The 21,437-nt window shown below is 46.7% G+C and overlaps 1 pseudogene; it reads left to right on the plus strand.

Annotated features, from left to right (window-relative positions):
* The first annotated feature begins 437 nt into the window (after positions 1 to 437).
* LOC138498637 (NADH dehydrogenase [ubiquinone] 1 alpha subcomplex subunit 10, mitochondrial-like) lies at positions 438 to 1,117 on the plus strand (annotated as a pseudogene).
* Positions 1,118 to 21,437: the final 20,320 nt, after the last annotated feature.

Genomic DNA, 21,437 nt, shown 5'->3' on the forward strand with positions numbered 1-21,437 from the left:
TAGTGAGAAATATACTCTCCTAAGAAACAAAAATATCTGTAACATACGGACAACATACATCCAGAACTGTCAGCGGTATGAAATCCCATCAGGGAACTTGGGGTCCTCATAGAATTGCTCCAGAGTGCAGCATCCATTGAACTTTGGGTCAAGATTCTTGCCATCTCCGGTGATTTTGTCCGGGAAGTGAACATCTGCATTTGGCAAGTAATGCAGACCTAGGCTTCCAGCAAGCTTTTGTCCCAGGTGTTATCCACAGTAATTATTTTGCTGAACTTGTTGAACATATTAGAACATCTCTCGCCCAGTATGTAAGCCCAAAAGCCATATTGAAGGTTTCTCTGGCAGCTGGTATGAAGCTGAGCTGTTCCACGCAAGGCGCATCCAGCTGATCTCAGAGCCGTTAATACCAACACCATGGTTAATACCAACACCGTATGTTACAGTACTCTGATGCCCTGGAACATTTGCTCCGTACAGGACAAGGCGTGGTGATGGACCATTTCCTCTTCAGCGACTTTGTCTCCCTTGAAGCCATGTTTAAGAATGGGTACATCCAGAAGGAGTGTGTTGATCATTACAATGAAGTCTAAGGGATTAGCATTGATGAGTTCTTTCCACCTCACCTGGTCATCTATGTGGATGTCCCCCACACTGAAGTCTACCAACGGATTCAGGAGAAGGGCTTGTCTGTCGAGAAGAAGGTTTCTATTAACTACCTGAAAGGAATCGAGGATGCCTACAAGAAATCCTTCCTTCCCAAGGTCAGTGAAAAAAGTGAAGTTTTACAGTACACTCCCAAATAAACCCAGGACATTGAGAAGATTATTGAGGACATTGAATATATACAATTTGACAAAGGTCACTGGCTGGAGCAGGATGATGTGACCCTGCATCAACTTAGAATGTTGGTTGAGAATAAGGCTGTTGTTGCAGATCTCATGTTTATCCCCCAGTTCCTACGAGAAGTGACACTCGGAGCCTATGAAAGTGACCAGGCCTACTATCAGTATAAGGCGATGCCTGGGTGAAATATAGCAAAGTATACAACGCAGATGCCGGGGAGAAGATGATTTGGCTGAAATAAATCTCAGACATTGTCCCAGCAAGTGATGGAAGCCAGGGAACAACTTTATCTGCAGCTGTAGCACATTATGTGCCCACCTGCCGCTGTCATGCTTGGATCTCCAAAGGAGTGATGCAGTACTAAGCCTGAGTTTTCTTTAATGTACTGTCTCTCTCCGTAGATGTAGAGAATCAGTGATTTCTCTGGGGAAATCGCCTGTTGCTGCATTGTTGCGGTTAGGGCTCATCTGGCTGCTATCGGTCTTCTAATAGTAACTCTGATGTTGGCCACGTTACCTGGACGGGGGCAGGTGTGTAAAAAGAGACAACATTTGTGCAGATGCTAACTCCGCTGCAGTCTTGTGGGAATACCAAGTCTGTATTTCCTTCTCCACCTGGGATGTCGCCTCTGCTCGCTTTACAGTGAAATAAAGCATTGTTGTGCCTCTTAATATATATATATATATATATATATATATATATATATATATATATATATATATATATATATAGTTTGTAATTGCCATTCTAGACTACAAAGGGTTCATATGCAATTCACTTAGTAACTAGTACTCTAGTAGATACCCTGTTCTCAAAGTATACTCTCTAGCTTCATTCTACAGCACTATTATCCATAACAAACAATATGCAAGATCTGAGCACATCTGTACTCAATTGTAATTTGTAGCTAATTAGCTATTAACAGACATGGATATGCTCATTGTTTCAGGTGTAGCATTTTTTCATAACTACAAATGGATGCATGTGCATTCTGCCGCAACCAACAGGAACTGCTTGCACTAGGATGCATGCTTATATATTTTTCACAGTCTAAATCTCTTCGCCTGTCTAGTACATTGCACTTACATTCCAACTCTCTTCCCTTTTAGTTAATACTCCATTAACCAAACCAGCTTCCCTTCTTCTATAATCGTAGTCTTTGGGCACCCACACTTTGCACACATCATGTAAACTGTCCCCGATCTGGGCATATTCCTATAAGAGCAAGAAACACCAATAGACAGGACTGCCTGGTGACACAATCTAAAGTGAAGGAAGATAAGATAACGTGTATCTACTTTTTCACCCATAAGCAACAACCTTCGCCGATGCATACTGAAGCACTGAATATGATTAACACCGAAGACTTTGTCATTAATAAACCACGTTTCTCATTCCGACGGATGCCAAATTTAAGAGACAAATTAGTCCACACATACAGAACACCAGTGGATAGGAGCAGTAATACTCAATTGACTCTCTTGAATTTATCCCCAGTGGTAGGCCACTTCAAATATGGGAAATGCTCCGTGTGCAGTCTTACCATGACAATGAACAAAGTTGATTTAAAAGGTAGAAAATGGACCCTAAAAAGCTTCACCAATTGCAACTCGAAATGGGCCGTATATGCCATCAAGTGCCTGTGTGGTCTTTTGTATATTTGGAAGACCAAGAGGCCTATTCGACAGAGGATCTGCAAACACAGATCATGTGTAAAGAATGGTGTAGTGGACAAACCCCTAGTAGCATATTTTTTTTTTTTTAATTTATTTTTATTGACAACATACACGACAGGGTGGGCCTAATGGCCTATTCCACCCGCAATAGATGCAAGAAAAAATCACATTGTCAGAAACATTTTCTGGTTAACTCCCAACCCCCCTTCCCCCCTCCCGATCCCTCCCCCCAAACAATTGTTACGCCAACTTTAGGGAAAATGCAACTATATTTAACATAGGGAAGAACACTTGCATAGCGCTGCGATAGAGAAAAGTGATCCTTGCGACAGTGGGGTAAGGCCATGTGGTGATTGGGCCAGGGCAAGACCAACCCTCTGAGGGGCGTGGGGACCAGCGCATAGCAACCATTGGTTTAAACTTTTGTTCCATCGCCCCTCTACAATCGCATAGTAATACAATCATCGTGCAGCAGCACTGCCGTCCACTCTTGGACAAAATCAGACATAGTATTGTTTGCTATTGCCGAGAGTTTTTCGTAGCTGAAAATCACTCTGAGCTTGCAGAGCCATTCCTCTTTGGAGGGGGCCAGGACACTTTTCCATTTTTGCGCAAGCGCCAGTCTTCCTGCCCGCAACATGGCGCATATGACCTTGGGGAAGGCATTCACCTCCGACTCCGGCATGGGGGAGCCCAGTAGGATTTCCAGCGGGTGCAAAGATGGACCATAACCCTCGATATCTTTGATCCAGCTTAGGAGCTCCGTCCAGTATACCTGTATGGACGGGCAACTCCACCACATATGAAACCAGGTTCCCCGTTGATGGCATCCCCTGGGGCAGAGGGAGGAAACATCCCGGTACATTCTGGACAATAGCGCCGGGGGGCGATGCCATGAATGGAGGATTTTAAAGTTATGTTCCATAGCTGCTGTGTATAGGGAGCCTGTGAAAATGCACTTGAAAACCGCCCTCCAGGTGTGGTCCTCTATTGGCATCCCCATCCTCTCTTCCCATATGCGCTTGAAGGGTTGTCTGCCTTCTAGGTCGGCTATAATCAGCACACTATAAAACTTAGATAGCGAACCTTTGCGAGATTTACTTTTGGCCAGAATTAGTTCGAGTGGGGTGAGGGGGCGTCTAAGCTGATCGGACCACCGCGGTTGGGTAAGTATCCCTTTCAGCCGCAGGAATTCAAAAACCGTGGGGGGCCTGTCCACCAGAGCCTCTGTCAAGCTGTCGTATTCAATGAAGCCCTCTTCTCGTGTAAGCTGGGAGACTCTTTCCAGTCCCATGTCAGACCATGCCTGGGTGTCCCGAAAGCCCCTCATATCCAGATCAATGGGGGGGCCCCAGAGAGATGACAGAGGCGAAGGCCATGTAGATATCAAATTATTAGCTTTGCTGGGTTTCCACAGTGACCAAAGGACTGCTAAAGTAGGATGTGTCTTGAGTTGTGGGGGGAGTGACCTGGGAGAGGCCCAGAGATAGTCCCTGACCTTCCTCGGATGTGCGTGGGTGTCTTCGACGTACGTCCAGAATGTACGCATGTCGTCCCGCATGTGCTCCAACATCACCCTGAGCTGAGCTGCTTTATAATAGAGCCTAAAATCGGGGAGACCGAAGCCACCATGGGACTTTGGGAGGGTCAGAGTGGAAGTTTTAACCCTGGGCCTTTTGCCGTTCCAAATGAAGTGAAGGACACAAGACTGGAGCACCTCGAAAAAGGCCTCAGGTATCACGACAGGGAGAGCTGAGAAGAGATAGAGAAGGCGAGGTAAAATGTTCATCTTAACCGAGACCATGCGTCCAAGCCAGGAGAGCGTGAGGGGGGCCCATCTTTTGAGATCGCTACTGACCTGGGCGAGGATTCCAGGGAAATTCCATTGGTATAGATGAGACAGATCTCTGGGGATGGTGATGCCCAGATACCTTGTGGATGTTCGCTCGATTCTAACCCCTTGAATGTCGGTTTTGTTCTCAATATCTTGTTCCCCTGGGCCCATTGGCATAATACTTGATTTGGATGCGTTTATTCTCAGCCCCGAAAAGGAGCCGAAAAGGTTTATGAGATCAAACAGCCTCGGTAGGGATTTGTGAATGCTGGTCAGATAGCCCAGTATGTCGTCCGCGAACAGGGAGAGCTTAAACTCGCACTCACCACATCGTATACCCCTAATCTCCGGGTCGTTCCTAACCGCTATAGCCAGGGGCTCCATGGCCAGGGCATATAGGAGAGGTGACAGGGGACAGCCTTGCCGGGTGCCTCGGGAAAGGGAAAAGGGTTCGGATGTGCCCCCATTAACTGATACTCTCGCCGAGGGCGAGTTATATAGAGCTGCGACCCACCTACAGAAATTATCTCCCAATCCCATTTTCCTAAGAACCTTGATCATGTAGGGCCATTCGACCCGGTCGAAGGCTTTTTCAGAGTCGAGTGAAAGGAGGTACCCCTCCACTCCCTGTTCGGTAGCCTCATGCATAAGGTCGAGGGTTTTTCTGATGTTATCCGACCCCTAGCGCCCCGGGATAAAGCCCACTTGATCTCCATGTACTAGGGTGGGGAGGAATTTTGCCAGTCTGTTCGCCAGGAGTTTCGCCAGTATTTTAACGTCAGTGTTTAGGAGCGATATGGGGCGATATGACTGGCATAGGGCTGGGTCTTTGCCGTCTTTCGGTAGGACCACTATTAAGGCTGACATCATTGTGGGGGGGAGGGACCCTTGATTTAGTGCACAGTTAAACAGCTTGGCCAAGAAGGGGGCGAGTGTGGATCTATAGGTCTTATAAAATTTGACTGAGAAGCCGTCGTCCCCCGGGGCCGTGCCACTTTTTAAGGAGGAGATAGTATCAATTACCTCTTCCGGGGAAATAGGGATTTCCAGAGCGTCGGCCTTGTCTGGTAGCAGGCCCGGGACAGGGAGGGAATCCAGGAACCTATCAACTTCTATCCCATCCCCCTTGTATTCTGAGCAGTATAATTTTTCATAGTATAGCCTGAATTGTTCCGCTATTTTGGAGTCCCTTGCGGTCGAGTTACCGTCCACAGAGCGGATTGAGTTCACTCTCCTGCTGTTCCTAAGTTCGCGGAGTCTCCAGGCCAGTATCTTGTCGGCCTTTTCCCCTTTTTCCATATATTTTTGTTTCAGAAACGAGAGCTTCCTTTCCGTTTGCCCTACCTGGAGGTGAGCCAATCTAGTGCGCAGCTTCTGCAATTCCTCCCACTGCCCAGGGAACATCTGTGTTTTCAGTTTACCACCCGGTTGTATGGCCTCTATTTTGGTTTTCAGGTCTTTCTCTTCCCGGTCCCTCTCTCTTTTTTTCCCCGCCCCAATGCCAATTAGGGTACCTCTGATGGTTGCCTTAAATGCCTCCCATACTCCCATAGTGCCTACCTCCCCGTTGTCGTTCAGGGAGAAATAATCTTCTATGGCTGTAAGAAGGGTTTGGCGCGTCTCCTTGTCATGTAGTAGGAGGTCGTTACAACTCCATCGGGAGCTGGCTACAGGAGTAGGGGGGAGGCCGATACCAATCTTCACCATGTCATGGTCCGTCCAGGGGACGATTTCCACCCCAGCGCTGGTGATCTCACCCTGCATTGCTGAATCTACCAAAATGTAGTCTATACGCGAGAAGGCATCGTGTGGTTTAGAGTAAAAAGTGTAGTCGGGATTCAGGCCTTTCTTGGGTGTACTCGTGTCACACAACCCCTATTCCCCATTCACTGCCTGGAAGGTTGATGCCAATTTTTTGTGGAGGCGGATGTTGGGGCAAGGATTCACAGATTTTCTGTCCCTTTCGGGGCAGAGCACCATATTAAAGTCCCCTCCCACCAGGAGGGTCCCCTCCGCAAATGACATTATTGTCCCCTTCATGCTTTCCCAGAAGACGTCCTGCGACTCATTTGGGGCGTATATGCAAACCAGGGTGAACAGGCGTCCCCGCACATCCCCTTTTACCATGAGATACCGACCCTCGGGGTCGGCCTGTGCCACCTTAAATCCAAAGTGAGCCCCGGGGGACACCAGCAGAGCTACTCCCCTCTTCTTGGACTGGGTAGAGGCTGAGAATACCTGATCTATATTTTTAGCTTTAAGCTTGGGCTCCTTCCCCCGAACCCAGTGGGTCTCTTGCACAAAGAGAAATTGTAGTTTCGTCCTCGTAAATTCCCGCATGAGCAGTGACCTCTTGGTGGGTGAGTTGAGCCCCCGAACATTCAGAGACCCCACTGACAAGGATTGGAGTGAATCATCCATTAGGATGCGTTGTGAAGCACATAACTCCAATTTCAAGGATGCAAGCGTCATTACTCCCTCTATGTTTCAGCACCTCGCTGAGGGTTAGGAACAGCCCCCAGGGTGTGATCAAGACCCCAAACTTTGGCGTATTATAACAAATTCCCCAACATCCCAACATCCCCTCTTCTCTCCCCCCACCCCCCTCCCCCCAGATCGCCTGGTTGTATTGAGGCATCGTCTCAAAGTCACACAACCGGCCAACCATGTCTCCCCCCTCCGGGCTCGTTACCTCATTATAAACGACCATTCGAGCCCCCCCCGCCCCTGCGGGCTTGATGCAAGAATTTGAAATGTAACAACATCCCCCCTTTGCAACGTCGAGTGGAGAAAGATTTCATCAGATTCTAGTAGTTTGTTTCAGCTATTCTGAGGGTCCGGCAACGCTGGTGCCACTCTCCTGAATTTCCTTTGGCCTCGTACTCTGCGCCTCTCCTTTGGAGCGTTGATCTTTTTAGGGCCCTTCGGGGTGCGCTCACGATCGCGGTCTCCCGGTTCAAAATCCGAGTTATCTAGGAGTTCGCCTGTCACTCGTTGGATGTCGTCTTCGGTGATCAGGGTATACTTATATCCCTCGTGCTCGAAAGAAAGTGAAAAAGGATACCCCCACCTGTATCGGACTCCCTTGGCTTGGAGCATTTTCGTCAGAGGGGAACAAAGACGGCGTCTCGCCAGAGTGAAGGCCGACAAATCTTGGTATACTGAGATCTGGGCCCCATCACATTCCACCGGGCCCTTTTTGCGAGCTAGTTCGAGGATCCTGCTTTTCTCAGAGAAGTAGTGGAAGCGAACTAAGACGGATCTGGGGCCTCTGGAGGCTGCCCCTGCTCTGTGGGCCCTGTCGATGGTGGGTTCGTTAGTGTTAGTTCCGTCAAAAAGCACTCTCACCACCGCGTTGACTGCCTTGACAATGTCTGCCTGGGTTTCCCCGTCCTGTTCCGGGAAGCCCAGAAAACGTAGGTTGCAGCGCCTTTCTCTGTTTTCCAAGTCATCCATTTTCAATGAGCATTTTTCTTCTCTTCTCTCAAGTTCAGACAGGCGCATGTCAAATTGCGATTCGAGAATGTCGAAGGTGTGTTGTTCTCCAGTGACTGCACCCTGTCTTCTATGTTTTCAACCTTTTTGTCTAGGGTGTCCAGCCTAAGGGTGATGTCTGCGCGGAATCCTCTAATTTCATCCAGCAGGGCCGCCATTCCCCTGGAGACCGAGATTGCGTCTGCCGCTTCTTGCTGCGTTTGGGCGGCCATTTCAGGGGTTGTTTGGGGCTCAAGGGACGGGCGCCGAAACCTCTGCAGTGTTTCCCTCCAGGTCATAGGCCTTCCCTGGACACTCTTGCTCCCCGGTGTCTGCCCCCAAATGATTGTGGCCACCGGGGCCTGCTTGTCTCCTTTGCGTCCCAGGGGGAGCGGGGGCCCTTGGTAGCTCTGCGGCCAGGGGCGGGGAGGAGGTTGTGGGGGGGCTGGAGCCCCAGGCAGATCACTTGTCGTGGGCGGGGGATCCACTTCCACAGGTTCTCCCCGTTTTTTTTTTTTTGTTTGTTTTTTTTTTTTATTTTTTTTCCTCCGTTGTGTTGGGGGCCGTGAGTTTTATTGCCCCCTGTGGGTGCCCAGCCCCGGGGTGGGTCTCCTTACCTCGGGGGGGGGCCTCTCCCACGCCACTCGTTTTCGCCCCGCGCGGGCTTCGCCAGAATCTGCGCAATCCTGGGGAGCCTCTCCCTCGCTGACACCCCGCTGGGGGGGTTCCTCGTCCTGGTGCGGCGCCTCCTTCTCCCGCTCCTCGGTCCACCTCCTGGGCCGTTCCGTTGCCGCGAGCCGCCGTCGGTTCTCGGCAGGATCCCTCGGCCTCGGACGCCTGGGCCTTTGCGAGGCCTCTCTGGGCCCGGGCTCGCAGTTGTTTTCCGCGGAGCCGCAGGGCCGCAGGAGGGAGGGGTTTTGCGCCCTCGGGGTCCGCTGGCTCGCAGCTCCGGCTCTGCTCCACTCCTGGGTTTCAGGTTTGGGCCAGGGGTGCCCGGCACCTTCGTACTGGGGGGGTGGTGTCGGTGTCTCGCTCCGGGGGTGTCGGGGGGGGGGCTCGGGTCCCTCGATCAGCGCCCTGGTGGGGAGACGAGCGGAGATGCTTCAACACATCTCAGCGCCCCCTGGTGGATCCCTAGTAGCATATTTTAAGTCTTCAAAACATAATTCAGATGATATCCATTGGTTCATCATTGAAACAATTTTGCCTCAGCCCAGAGGGGGTAATAGAGATTTGAAATTGAGACAGGCAGAACAAAAAGTGATCTATTCCTTGAACACTGTAAAATAAGGTTTAAATATTTCCATTGAATGGGCTTTGTTTATTCATCAGAAATAATTTAAAATATGGTTTCACAAGGCTTGTATTGTGGGCTGAAAATATATAGAAATACTGGCAAATGCTGAACGTTGGGCCAGTTTTAAACCGTGCAGTATGAAATTTCTCGCATGTCCACCTAGACATGGTCCCCATTCCAACATGGCGGGCGTTGCTTACATACATTTATATGCAGTCACATGACTTGCATACGTCATTGCGACCCAAGCTATATTTGCAGCACATGATAGACAGATAACGTCTGTTCCGGTAGCTTGGTGAAACGTTGACACAGGAAGTGATCCGACGAAAGAGAAAACAATAACACAGAGGTGAGACGGCGTTACAATAGATGCCTTGTTTGACACTCCGAAATACTGAGGTATAATTTGGGGTGTTGTCGGTTGTTTCATTAGGTCTGTGGAACAGTCGTGTCAAGAAACACGCATCTAAAATTGCTCGGATGGTTAAACACGGGGAAGGAGTGATCGGTCTGTGTGATCGACAGGAAAGTGACAATAGTCGGTAAGCGCCGTTTTCTAGAACTACAGAGCTTTCTAATCAGTTGCAGCCAGTTTAGCTTTGATACAGGACAATTGTTGGTTCTTTTTCAGCATTTACAAGTGGTGTTGCTCCGCGTATCAGGTCGTTCCGATTGAGCATATGCCAAAAGAAAATACCCCTCCACTTCCACACGACAGGAGTGAAGGGTAACTATTAATGATATAGGCACTAGCCTATGAGTGCATGAGTGCAGTATAAGTGTAAAATATCAGCATTTAGCGGATTGATATAATAAAAGAATAGGGGTACTTTGGAGCCTCCTACTTGTAATTGAACAAATAAGGCATACTTGATGACCCAGGGGAAATGGTCTCCATGGGTAAGGTTGAGATGTAGATTTAAAAATGGAATCCTTCTGTTTAGAATCACGTAAAGGTTAAGGTGGAAAGGGTGCCTGAAGATACTTGACATGATAAAAATGAATGTAACCATGCTATTAAGGTTTTATTTTTCTGTTTGTTTTTTAGCACATTGTCTGTCCTCCTGAATCAGGGAGGTTCCATTATTCAGGGTATCAGTAGAGACACTTAGTGGTTCACCGATCAGGCAGAGAAGAGGCCAACTTATGTTCGCTTCCCCTCTGTCAAATTGGTTGCATGTATTTATGTATATGTTCTGAATATTAGCATGTGTAAGAATGAATTGTGATCTGTTTGCTGTTTTTAAGTAGATGCATTGTTATTTGATGGTTTTTGATAAATATTAAAATATGTATATTTTTGGATAATCCATGGTGATCTGCCCTCATTTATGGTAAAGTGGTGGATGGAACTATGTCAAGAGGCACCTTATAACCTACCTAGAACAGAAAGGAGGGAAGCTGTTTTGTGGGATCCTGTTTGTTTTGTATTAACTTGTCCTCACCCACACAGCCCCTAAAAAGAGGACTTTGTAGCTCTAGATAGCTGATGATATTCCTATGGAGTACATGTCATAAAGCAACATCCCCATCTCCTGCCAAATCTACCCAATGCTATACATAATTTTATGGATCAGGTGGAGGGTAAGACAGTGTCACTGGTGGACCAACTGCTTGTCTACTCTTACCATCCTGTGCTCTAATTTACCATTCCACTTCTCAGTCTGTGTGTACACATGTGTTGTGAGGGGAGCAGCTTTACCTATTGTTATGAACATTGCATCATAATTGCACTCTTAGGCAGTGTCTTGGAGCAGCACAGTAGCATCATTTGACACAAACAAAAAATTGCATGAACAAATACCCCAATAGGAGCCATGACTTTTACTGCTATCCCCAACCAACACGGGCTCATACAAACATTGAATCAAACTAGTCTTCAGCACTCACTCTAGCCTCCTTTTCCATGGCAATCCACAGGTTGTGTAGGGCCCCTATGGCAATGATTAAAGATCCATTGTCCGCATTGTTGGGGGGTCTGTATGTGCAGCAAGACGATCCTATCTTCTTGTACCCTCCCATTGCCGTAAGTAAATCTAGAACATACTGGTTCTGGGGGGTCATGAGACGAATAGCCTGCAGTTCTGCTTTTTTTTTTATTGAGACCCTGCTCTGTCGGGCTCAATATCTGGGACATCTCCCACCTTGTTTTCTGCAACCACTTTGCATTTGCTGAAGTTTGGATGGCAGGCTCAAGGAGGGAAGTAAAAAAAAAATGTCTGTCTTTGTAAACAGGCGGAATTGCTCCGAGATTGATTTAAGCTTGTCCAACGAGTCTTGGGACCAATAATTTGATCTCTTTGGTTCGCAAGTTCTTAGTGAATGGCGACCGCGCTGATGGGAGGGGGCTCAGCTGCAACTGGGGACGGCACATTTATGATAGTCAAATGCAAGTTGGGCACTATGAGGACAGCGAATGCAAGGTGGTGAGTTAGCAGACACCTCTCCAGGGTGGAGGAAGGTAGAGGTAAGTGTATTGTCCACACACCCAATAGAAATCCATTAATGCAGATCTGCTATTAGTTAGGTAGTCAAGAAGAACATTCAGTGTCCTGGTGCCCGCTGGGTTGCCTCTGTTGGAATAATGCCAATTAAAAGGTTACCACATTCATTGTTTAATTTCAATGTTGCTGGGGGCCTGCAGGAGGTGGGGCTCTGCCAGTTGCTTTCTGGTCATCAGATAGGTGCACCCAATAATGTAACTCTTTCACTCGCCAGGCAGACAGAGTGGCATACATGACCTTAAACATGCCTTGGTACTGACAGTCATTCCATTTCCTCATGAGCGACCTTACGTACACACAATATCCGGGGTAGAGCTAAGGCGCCTTTAGAGATGTTGGGTCGACCATAGGCTTGGCAGTGGTTTCTTCTCTCCTGAGAGGGAGCTGTTGGGATATTATCTTTATACATTTTGTTAAATCGATCAAATACCACTGAAACTCCTCCCCCAAAATCTCAGCTGCTCTGTGTGCATCTGATGCAGTGGTGCAGGTGTGAGTGGTGTGTGCAACATTCTCCCATCACTATCTCATGCAGGGACAAGTGGTGGTCCTTACCTAGTTGGTTCCTAAGGCTGAACAAAGCCAGAAGAAAATAATGCAGCCAGTTCCTCCCTAACGTATGACATAACTTTGACAGTTTTTGTTTCAATAGTCCATTCAAAGTTCCACAATCTATTGGCTTGAGGGTGGTAAATCAAGCACAATTTATGTTTAATCCCTAGTTGGGAAGTAATCTCTTTGAATAATTTGTGGAAAATATGAGACCCGTTATCTGACTTTAGGACATCACATATACGACGTTTGGCTGCTGATTTAGCATCTTGTTGTGCACAAGAAAATGCACAAACAACAATAAGATAACGATAATTACTGTACCTGTTTATCATATCCACATAGTCTATGTGGAGTTCAGGAAGGATCCTGTTGGACAGCGCAATGTGCCATACAATTTCCTGAGGGTGTGTCCGGTGCTGAAGAGGTGGCAAATTGTGCAGCTTGCCACAAAATTATCAACATATTCTTGAAAGTTGGGGGAAAACCTATTCCTGAATGTTTTGTCTCCAGATAAGATCTGTCGGTGAGAGTGAGCACCCACGTTTAACCCGCAAATCCATCGCTTCTTGGGGTGCTTGATCTAGCAATTCAATAATCTGAGTGATCGGGACTGCTGGTTAAGGCACTGCTAGCTGCAATTGCTGTATGGCTACCTCCGGATATACCTCTGACGTCCGGGACTTCTAAAGGTGCTACTTCTTCGGTGGCCTTAACTTCGGTATCATTTCTAAGTAAAACAAAATCTCTGTCCCTGGTGTGGGCGGCGCATTTCACCATTGCTACTACTGAGGGGGGATAAGGCAAAAATGAATCTTTATAGCAATGCTGCATGTTGCATAGGCATTCCATCAGACCTCTTGAACTATCTCCTTCGCAATGTAGATAACCATGAATGTACTGTAGATGTGGCGTATGCCAAATCAGACTATATTGCCACTAGATACCCTTGGGATGCTTTTACTGCTTCAATCAGTTCAATGAGCTGTGCTGCTTGTGTGGAATAATGTGTTGGTGGCTACTTTCTAATAGCTACTTCGTACTCTTCGTCTATGTGGCACACCGCCTTTGCCCCATCTCCTGATCGATCATCGATGGACCACCAATGAAGAGTACCTCCTCCTCCACCAGTGCACAATCCCTCGCTTCGGTCATCCTCAGAACCTTTGTATGTAACACAGTCCAGCACTTCCTCCCCTGGCTGAATGGGCATTGCAGTGAATGCAGCAGGGTTCACTCTGCAACACCTTACAATGTGAATGGAAGTGTTGGAGAGTATAACCTCGTAACCGATGTACTCTGGGTAGTGATGATTGATTTGGACCTTTACAGAATGGAAAATAAATGATGTGCTTCTCATATAATGTTGCTGAGCACCCCATGGTTATTATGGATGATTTTTCAATTGCAAAGGCTGCAGCGGCTACTGCCTGCTCACAAGGGAAATTACCCAGCATTGCTGTGCCTAAAATCCCGGTGTAATATGCTAGGGGCTTGTGTCCCAAAGAATTTGTCTAGGTCAACAATGCTGTCATTACTTCCCCATTGGAATGTGAAAAGAAATAGATTGTTTTTGTATAAGTGGGTGTTGCTAACACTGCAGTGTTACTTATAGCATTCTTAAGTTCTTGAAAACATGTGATCATTTCTCCTGCTCATGTGAGCGACCCTTTAACGTTCTGTGCTTCTTTAAGACCTTACAACAAGGGCTGTGTGTAGCTAGAGTAGTTTAAAATCCATGCTCTACAATAGTTACACAATCCTAGAAAGTGTTGCATCTCTTTCACGGTTGTAGGCTGTGGTGTGTTTTGTGCTGCAGTTGCTCTCTCTGGGGTTACTCTTTTCCCTGCTGACGATATTATTTGCCCCAAGTATACCACTTCCTTCTGACAATACTGTATTGTGTCCTTTTCTGCTTTGAACCCCTTTTCTGCAAGTAATGTCCACAGTGTCACTGAGTCCTCTCTACACTGCTCTTCAGTGTTACCACACACTAGGAGGCCATCCACATACTGAATGATAATGAGATAAACATGTATGTTACATAGATCCATATGCAATACTTAGTTAAAAATGCTGGGGGACTCACAGTACCTCTGAGGAAACCATGTGTGTTGAAATCATTGCACGCGATAAGCAAACATGTTGAGATACTGGGAATCAGGGTGCAATGGGATGGAGAAAAGAGCATTTTCAAATCAATTACAGTGAAATATGTGGCCTCAGTGGGTATGTTACAAAGGATTGTGGCTGGATTCGGTACTAACAGGAATTCTGCCTCTACAATGTTATTCAAAGGGCAGAGATCCTGTATCATTCCCCAACTTAACACCTTTGCTTTCTTGAGAGGATATTTAGCCGTGTTACAAAGGGCTTCTGATGGTAGTATTATGCTCTTCTGCCATAATGCCATGATGGTTTCGTAAATCCCTTCATCTGCCGCTCTGGAAAATGGGTATTGTCACGCTCTAGGTAACACTGCACCCTGATTCAGCTTTATGTGAATGGGCCCTATGCTCTTCAATAAACCTACATTGTGGGGGTTACTAGTCAACAAGTTGCTGAGCACTTTAACCATATCTTCCTGCAAATGAGAGGATACTGGTCTGGCAACGAGTGTAGTGTGCAGTACTTCTCTGTGCTGCACCATGACCTGACAAGGGATATATTTTCAAGAATCATTTCTCCATCATTGTCAACATCTTTGAATAACTCTTCATCAGACACCCCTCTTAATGGCTGGGCAGGATCTATACACAGAACTGTTCGCCACACACTTCCTTCCTCGTCAGTCCCTAAAAGTATTATTTTATGTGTTTTGATTATTGGCGCTTCTAGATCTAGTGTTAGGATTGTACCTGGGGCATGTTCCTGAGGGACTGCTGACCTAAACAAAAACTCCACTGGCACTCTCCACATTTTGGGCCTCATTATAACATATGCGATCCCGTAATGAAGGGTGACCGTATGGGACCGGCACCCTTCATTACGGGCCGCCCTATTATGAGGTTCCCTTTGCAGGACCCGGTAAGGACACCTGGTAGAACCAGGCGTCCTTAGGAGGGTCCTGCGAGGGGCACAGGGAGCTAATGACGGGCCGTTATTAACGGGCCCGTTATTAGCTCCCTCCCATTCCCATTGAGCCCTATGGGGGCTCAAATGGGAATCGGGATGGGTTCTTTTAAGGAGGAATTACTGGGTCCTCCAAAGTCAGAATGACCCGGTTATTCCTCATTGAAGGAACCCGGTACTGGGACCCGGTAAGGAGGCAGCCATGCCCTTTTTAAGGGCATGGCTACATACATACTTGTAATGAGGCCCTTTGTCTTTTATTCCTGGTACCCACTGTCACTTAATATAGGAACAAATCTGGATTTATAGGCACCCCTCTGGTAGCGCCATCACTATAAAGTGTTTGGCCCTCATTACAAGTTTGCTGTTCCAGAAACAACAGTGCTGGCAAGCTTACCGGCACTGTTGTTTCCAGACCTGCAAACTACGAGTCTGCGGGTGTGTGCCATACCGCCCACCAGGTCTGACCTGGTGGGTGGAACGGCACCCGCCCGCAGACTTTCACGGAAGCCCCAGCACCGTTACTAACAGTGCCGGTGCTTCTGCAATCCCTATTCCCATTGAGTCCTATGGGACTCAAATGGGAACAGAGATTAACATTTACTGCTGCCTGACTTACCGGACCGGCGGGCTGTAATGCCCCAGTGATTCCGGCAAGTCAGGTAGTGGTAAATCATTACGAGTCCGGCAGCTACCTGCCGGTTTTACCGGCACGGTTTCCACCGGACCCGTAATGAGGGCATTTGTGTCATTGGAGCAGCCCTAGAATGATAAATTCCTGGGGTTGAACACACTACACTGGTCTCAGTAAACACAATAGTCATGTTTAGCTTGCTCAGGAGGTCCCTACCTAGCAAGTTCACGGCGGTATCTTTTAAAAATAATAACAGGGCTACCACCTCTTGGGTACCTATCGTGATGGGTAAGTCTTCTGTAAACAGAAGTGACATTATTGCCCAGAGAACCCCTGCATGTCCATATATTTCCTGTTATGATGAAGCAACCGTCCTTATTACAGGACTTTGTAGCTCCTGTGTTTACCATGAAGTTGAATGCTTTACTACCTATCCTCACACCTACCTGGGGTTCCTCTTCCAGGTCGACAGTGACTGACAGGAAATCCCATGTCAGGGCTCTCTGTGGGCTGTCCTATTGGGGATAGGTGTTCAACCCTGGAAGTGGAAAAACACTCCCTCTTAGAACACTTGTTCAGGTGTAATGGGTTACCTTACCCTGTGCGTTCTTGTCCCAGGGCTTAGATGTGTACTGTGGGGCTTGCTGCTGCATATACACTGGTGCAGAATTTGGACCTGGGTTATGCATTTGCTGGTGTGGAGGCGTTGTATACTGATACAGTTTGTGGGGCCCTACGGCAATTGGGGGCATCATCTTTGTTGGTGGGTGGTATAAACACTGGGATCATACAAATATACCTGTCTGCTTCTACACTCTTGCAAAAAGTGTCCTGTCCTGCAACAGGTCCAACATGGTCACAGTGCCCCAAACCCTGGCCAACTTCCCCAGAATCCACCTGCTCGTCCTGCCTGGAAACCTCCTCTTCCCCTCTGATAACCTCCCAGATCCCTTCTGTTGTCTGGGTACCCTTGGAAACTCTCTGTCCATTCTGGTGCTGGCCTTGTGTCCTATTGCCCCTCAGGGGAGCTGGTAATCAACGGGTCTTCTACACTTAGCTTTGCCAACTTCTCCTGTACTAACTTTGCTTCAGCCTTCTGCACCCGCTCCGTGATTTCCTTTTCCTGTTCCTGCCTTCTTCTTTAGTGATGCACTGTGATTGCCTGAATCTCAGCTCATTCCTACTACCTTATCTAAATCCTTTTGCACATCCTTGGGGAGTCCTTTCCTTAGCATATGATAAAATATCGCTATATTTTTGTCCCAAGGCTCCCCTGTTTCCGTCCTCAACATTTCTTGGACCTGGTTTATTTACAATTCAGGGTATTCGATAACTTCATGGTACGGGGCATAATCAAATTGACATCTGTTGTGTCTGGGTATGCTGACCTTAACGCATTCCATACTCTTGCTCAACAGTCACTAAACTGTGCTCCATCATGATTGTCGTTATTCATCTGTACCCCTGGATCCCTTGCCTATCTACATATGCCATCTGCCTGTTCCCCTAATAGCACAGCAAATACACTTTTCATGTCCTCCATTGCCAAGGTAATCCCTGTATAGATCCATTTGCCTACCCCCGCTGCAAGTAAGGTTAATGCCTTCATTAATTTGTTTCTGTCCACATGTGGCCAGGGCACATATTGTGCCCTCCCATGTCCCTTGCGTAAGCGTGGAAGAGGTGTTCTCAACAGTTTACCTGGTCCAGTTCTCCCTCTTCTCTTGGCTTTAGCTACAACCATTCAACATGGTCGTGTCCTGAGCCTCGGCCTGTATGGTCTCTCTACCCTTGGTGTTGGTACTGGTGGTATCACAGACTCCTCATTCTCCCCATGTTCCTTCTCTGATGCCCACTCCTCTTCCTTTCCATCTCTGGGCCTTCTGCGTCTCTGGCCGTTCGAGTCGAGTCATAATCTGCACAAAAAATAAAGAATAATTCTTCCAAAAGAACATGAGTAATTTGTTCCATTGCGTGCCAGAATGGACCCTCTGGATACCCCCAACATTGGAGTTATTTTCACTTGCAGCTACCTACATGTCCTTAATCACTCCACTATCAATGTGAAACAAAGGGCCTGATTCACAGAAGCGTTTTATAATGGCGCGATCCCATAGGAAAACACTCTGTGAATCAGGCCCATAATGTCACCTGCCCTCCATTCGTCTGCATCTATCACCACTCTCTGTCCCTCCCTACTTCTCAAATTTCTCTCTTTATACTTCACAGTCAGATACATATACATATGTCTAAACACATCCTTGTTATTGAAGCGCTCCTTGGGCCACGGCTTGCAGATTCCCCTGTTTGTGTCCGCGACCCACTCACAATGATACTTGAGAATCCTTTTTTGGTACAGTAGAATCGCGGGAACACATGTACTCGGAGGGGTACTCATGACTCTTCCCACTTCTCTCCCTACCAGAAAATACTTATTTCTCAACCAATCCAGAGGCAATGTTCTACTCCACCCTCCCAACGTTGCGCACACTCCCCATGTCCCCTCCCACTGTCCCCTCAACCCAAACCACACCTACCTTGTCCCGTTCCGCTTGCACACAATCTCACCACCACACACCCTTATTCACATAACTGGGCAACCATCGCCTTACACCACAACAATTCTAAATACACATTAAACCACAATTGATAGCCAAAGCATCATCACAATAAAAATACACTTATTTACACAATAGTTTAGACCCTTCCTCTGTCTCCTTGCCTCGAACGAGGGAATTTCCCCTCCTCACGCCCCCTTGTGCTGGGCGGAGGGATCCCAGGCCCTCTATATGATGGACCACTACTCAACTTGTAAAGCTGCCTTCCATCTTGCATGAGGGGATCCTTTATTCTCTCTTCTCTTTTATCACGATTATACTACTTAGGACACCATCTTTCCTCTCATCGGAGGAGATCCCTCTGGCCACTATTATAAAACCAATATATTACCACATGGTCTGCTCTCTCCACACATTCACAAACACTCAACTTCACACTTTTTTCCCCTGTTGTTTTCTCCCGCAAAGGTACACTTACGTCTATGCATTCTCCCAAGCACCTCCAATGCGGGGTCCCCTGCAATTCACATGCACAGCTGGGCGCAGCACCCCGCTCCAAGGACAGGCAAGCCTTCTGACAACATGGCGCCTGCAAATATCTCCAAGTCGTGCATGTGGGATCGGTCACTTCAGACGTACGCCGCAACCCAGGATGAATGGTAGGCGATCCTCGGCCTCACAGAGAATCTGGGATCATGTCTGGGTCACCAATATTGTAGTGTGAATTACCCAAAGCCCCAACGATAAAAACAATCGCAAACAGGCCACATAATCAATGCACAGTTTGCAAGGAAAACAACATTTTATTTCATGCAAAAGTATAACACGGTCCCATAGAACCAAACTAACACAGAGCTCACCCCACCCAAAGAAGTTAGATCTTTTATAGCAGAAAACCGCAAATTAAAAGAAATATGCATTAAAAAGATTACAGCATAATCCTGCACTCCCCACTTGGTAACAACTATACACAATTCTAATTATCTCCTATAGTAAATTGCCTTTTTGGACATACATTATCTAAACACATCCCCCTAAGCACGTGACCTAGTACATCATCACTATGAAACTTAAGAGTTGATTAACTTCCAGGTACATTGTTACCATAATACATTTCTTAGACGGGTAAATATTCTTGACCATCATGTGATGTGCATCCCACCGTCATGATCAAAGTGTGAATAGCAAGGTTAACTCTGCCTTGATAATACAATGGGCCTTCTCAATATACTGTGGCATGCACAAACAGCTCCCTGACCTTGTATATTCACTTATTGGCATCACCTCTCCTCCTCCCGTCCCAACTCACGGTACATCCCTAGCATGAAAAGTGGATGGTATTGATCAATCCATAAATTGTTAGTGTGATAAATTACTGCACGAATAAAAAGAGTGGGGAAAAGGGAGACAATCCAATAGCCTATGGAGCTCTAGGGCCTGGTCATCGTCTTTTTAACTTGGGGTGTGATTTACTAGGCATGGAGATATGTTTATTTATAATTATTGGTGCAGCATGTTCAATGCAGACTGCCCAGGCCATATCCAGATGACCCTGAGGCCAACAGCTAAGGCCTTCTGTCTTTTTTAATAATTGGGGCAACATAAACATTGGGCATGGCCATGGCTGTTAGGATCTGTTTAGGTACTAGCAGGGGGTATGGCCTCGGTCAAACAACATGGCGATTGGCCATCGCTCTTTTTAAATCATTCTTGCAATATGTACACTTAGGCCATAGCCAGTGGGCCCTGACAAAAATATAGCAAAACAAAACCCTTGAAATTCAGCAACTGTGGGAAGTGATGACATTCTTAACCCAGCCCCCCCCCCTTTGCAGAATCCATGAGCACATACATGAAATCACAGGGGGGATTAATTCTAAGATACAAAATGGCACCATATGGGACATCAACATGGAATGCTGAGTTAAGATGGTCACATTCGTTTTTACTGAATGTATACATATATTCAGTGAAAAAACATTGTTAAAGGGACGTTATGGTTACGTTGCTCCAATAAAAGGTTTGAAATGCAATGAGTAAATGTTGTCAAAGGGACGTTATGGTTAAATTGCTCTAAAAATCCTGTGAAATTCAGTGTAAAAGGTTGTTATAGGAATGTAACGGTTGCAGGGTAAAATCTTAACACCAAAGAAATTCACTAGTTTTGGTAAACTATGCAACCATAACTCACACTACTGCCATGCACTACTAAGACTAACACCCATAAGTGTTAGTCTTAGCAGTGCATGGCAGTGGTGCCATGTAATGCACACGTATGCATGGGTGTCATTGAACATTTGTAGTTTGGGAACATCACAGCAATGTCCCCTAACTTCGAAGAATAAAACACATCAAATGTTTGGCTTATTCCAGACATATCCATTCCCATCCTCACCACCCCTCACATTTTTGGAGATTGTTTAATTTGTTTGACAAGTGTAATGTTGTGTTTTTGAATATGTTTTTACCACAATGTTTGCAGAATATAGGCGCAGTTTGCAAATCCAACATGGCGTCTGTTTGAAAGGTTTTGATGCACCTCACATTTTTAATTAACCAATCAGTGGTTGTGTATGATGTCTGACTCCCTGAATGGCTCACAGGCGTCCATGAAAACCGAATCAGGAAGTGATTCTGAGCACCCAACTGAGATATCACTCATTTGTTTTACATACTTTTTGGGCACTTTTAAAATATCTACTGGACGGATTAACACCAAATTTGCAAAAACACACTTTTGGGACCAGGTTGCTGCTCCTATGCAGGTTTGGTACAAGGTTTGGTACAAATCCGTCAAGCGGTTCGACGTGTAGGCGTCTACAAATGTTTTCCATTGATGTCTATACGGATTTGAAAACATTTCGGGAACCCCCCATAGAACCCCCCCCCTCCCCTGACGAAACATTCCCAAAAATTGTATAGTCGCGTCTATACTTTTTTTGCAAAGTTTTGTGCGTAGTCGTCAAACAGCACCAAAGTTGTAGGTT

This window comes from Ambystoma mexicanum, chromosome 5q, assembly GCF_040938575.1.
Source record: "Ambystoma mexicanum isolate Mex_15411 chromosome 5q, UKY_AmexF1_1, whole genome shotgun sequence".
Taxonomy (NCBI): Eukaryota; Metazoa; Chordata; class Amphibia; order Caudata; family Ambystomatidae; genus Ambystoma; species Ambystoma mexicanum.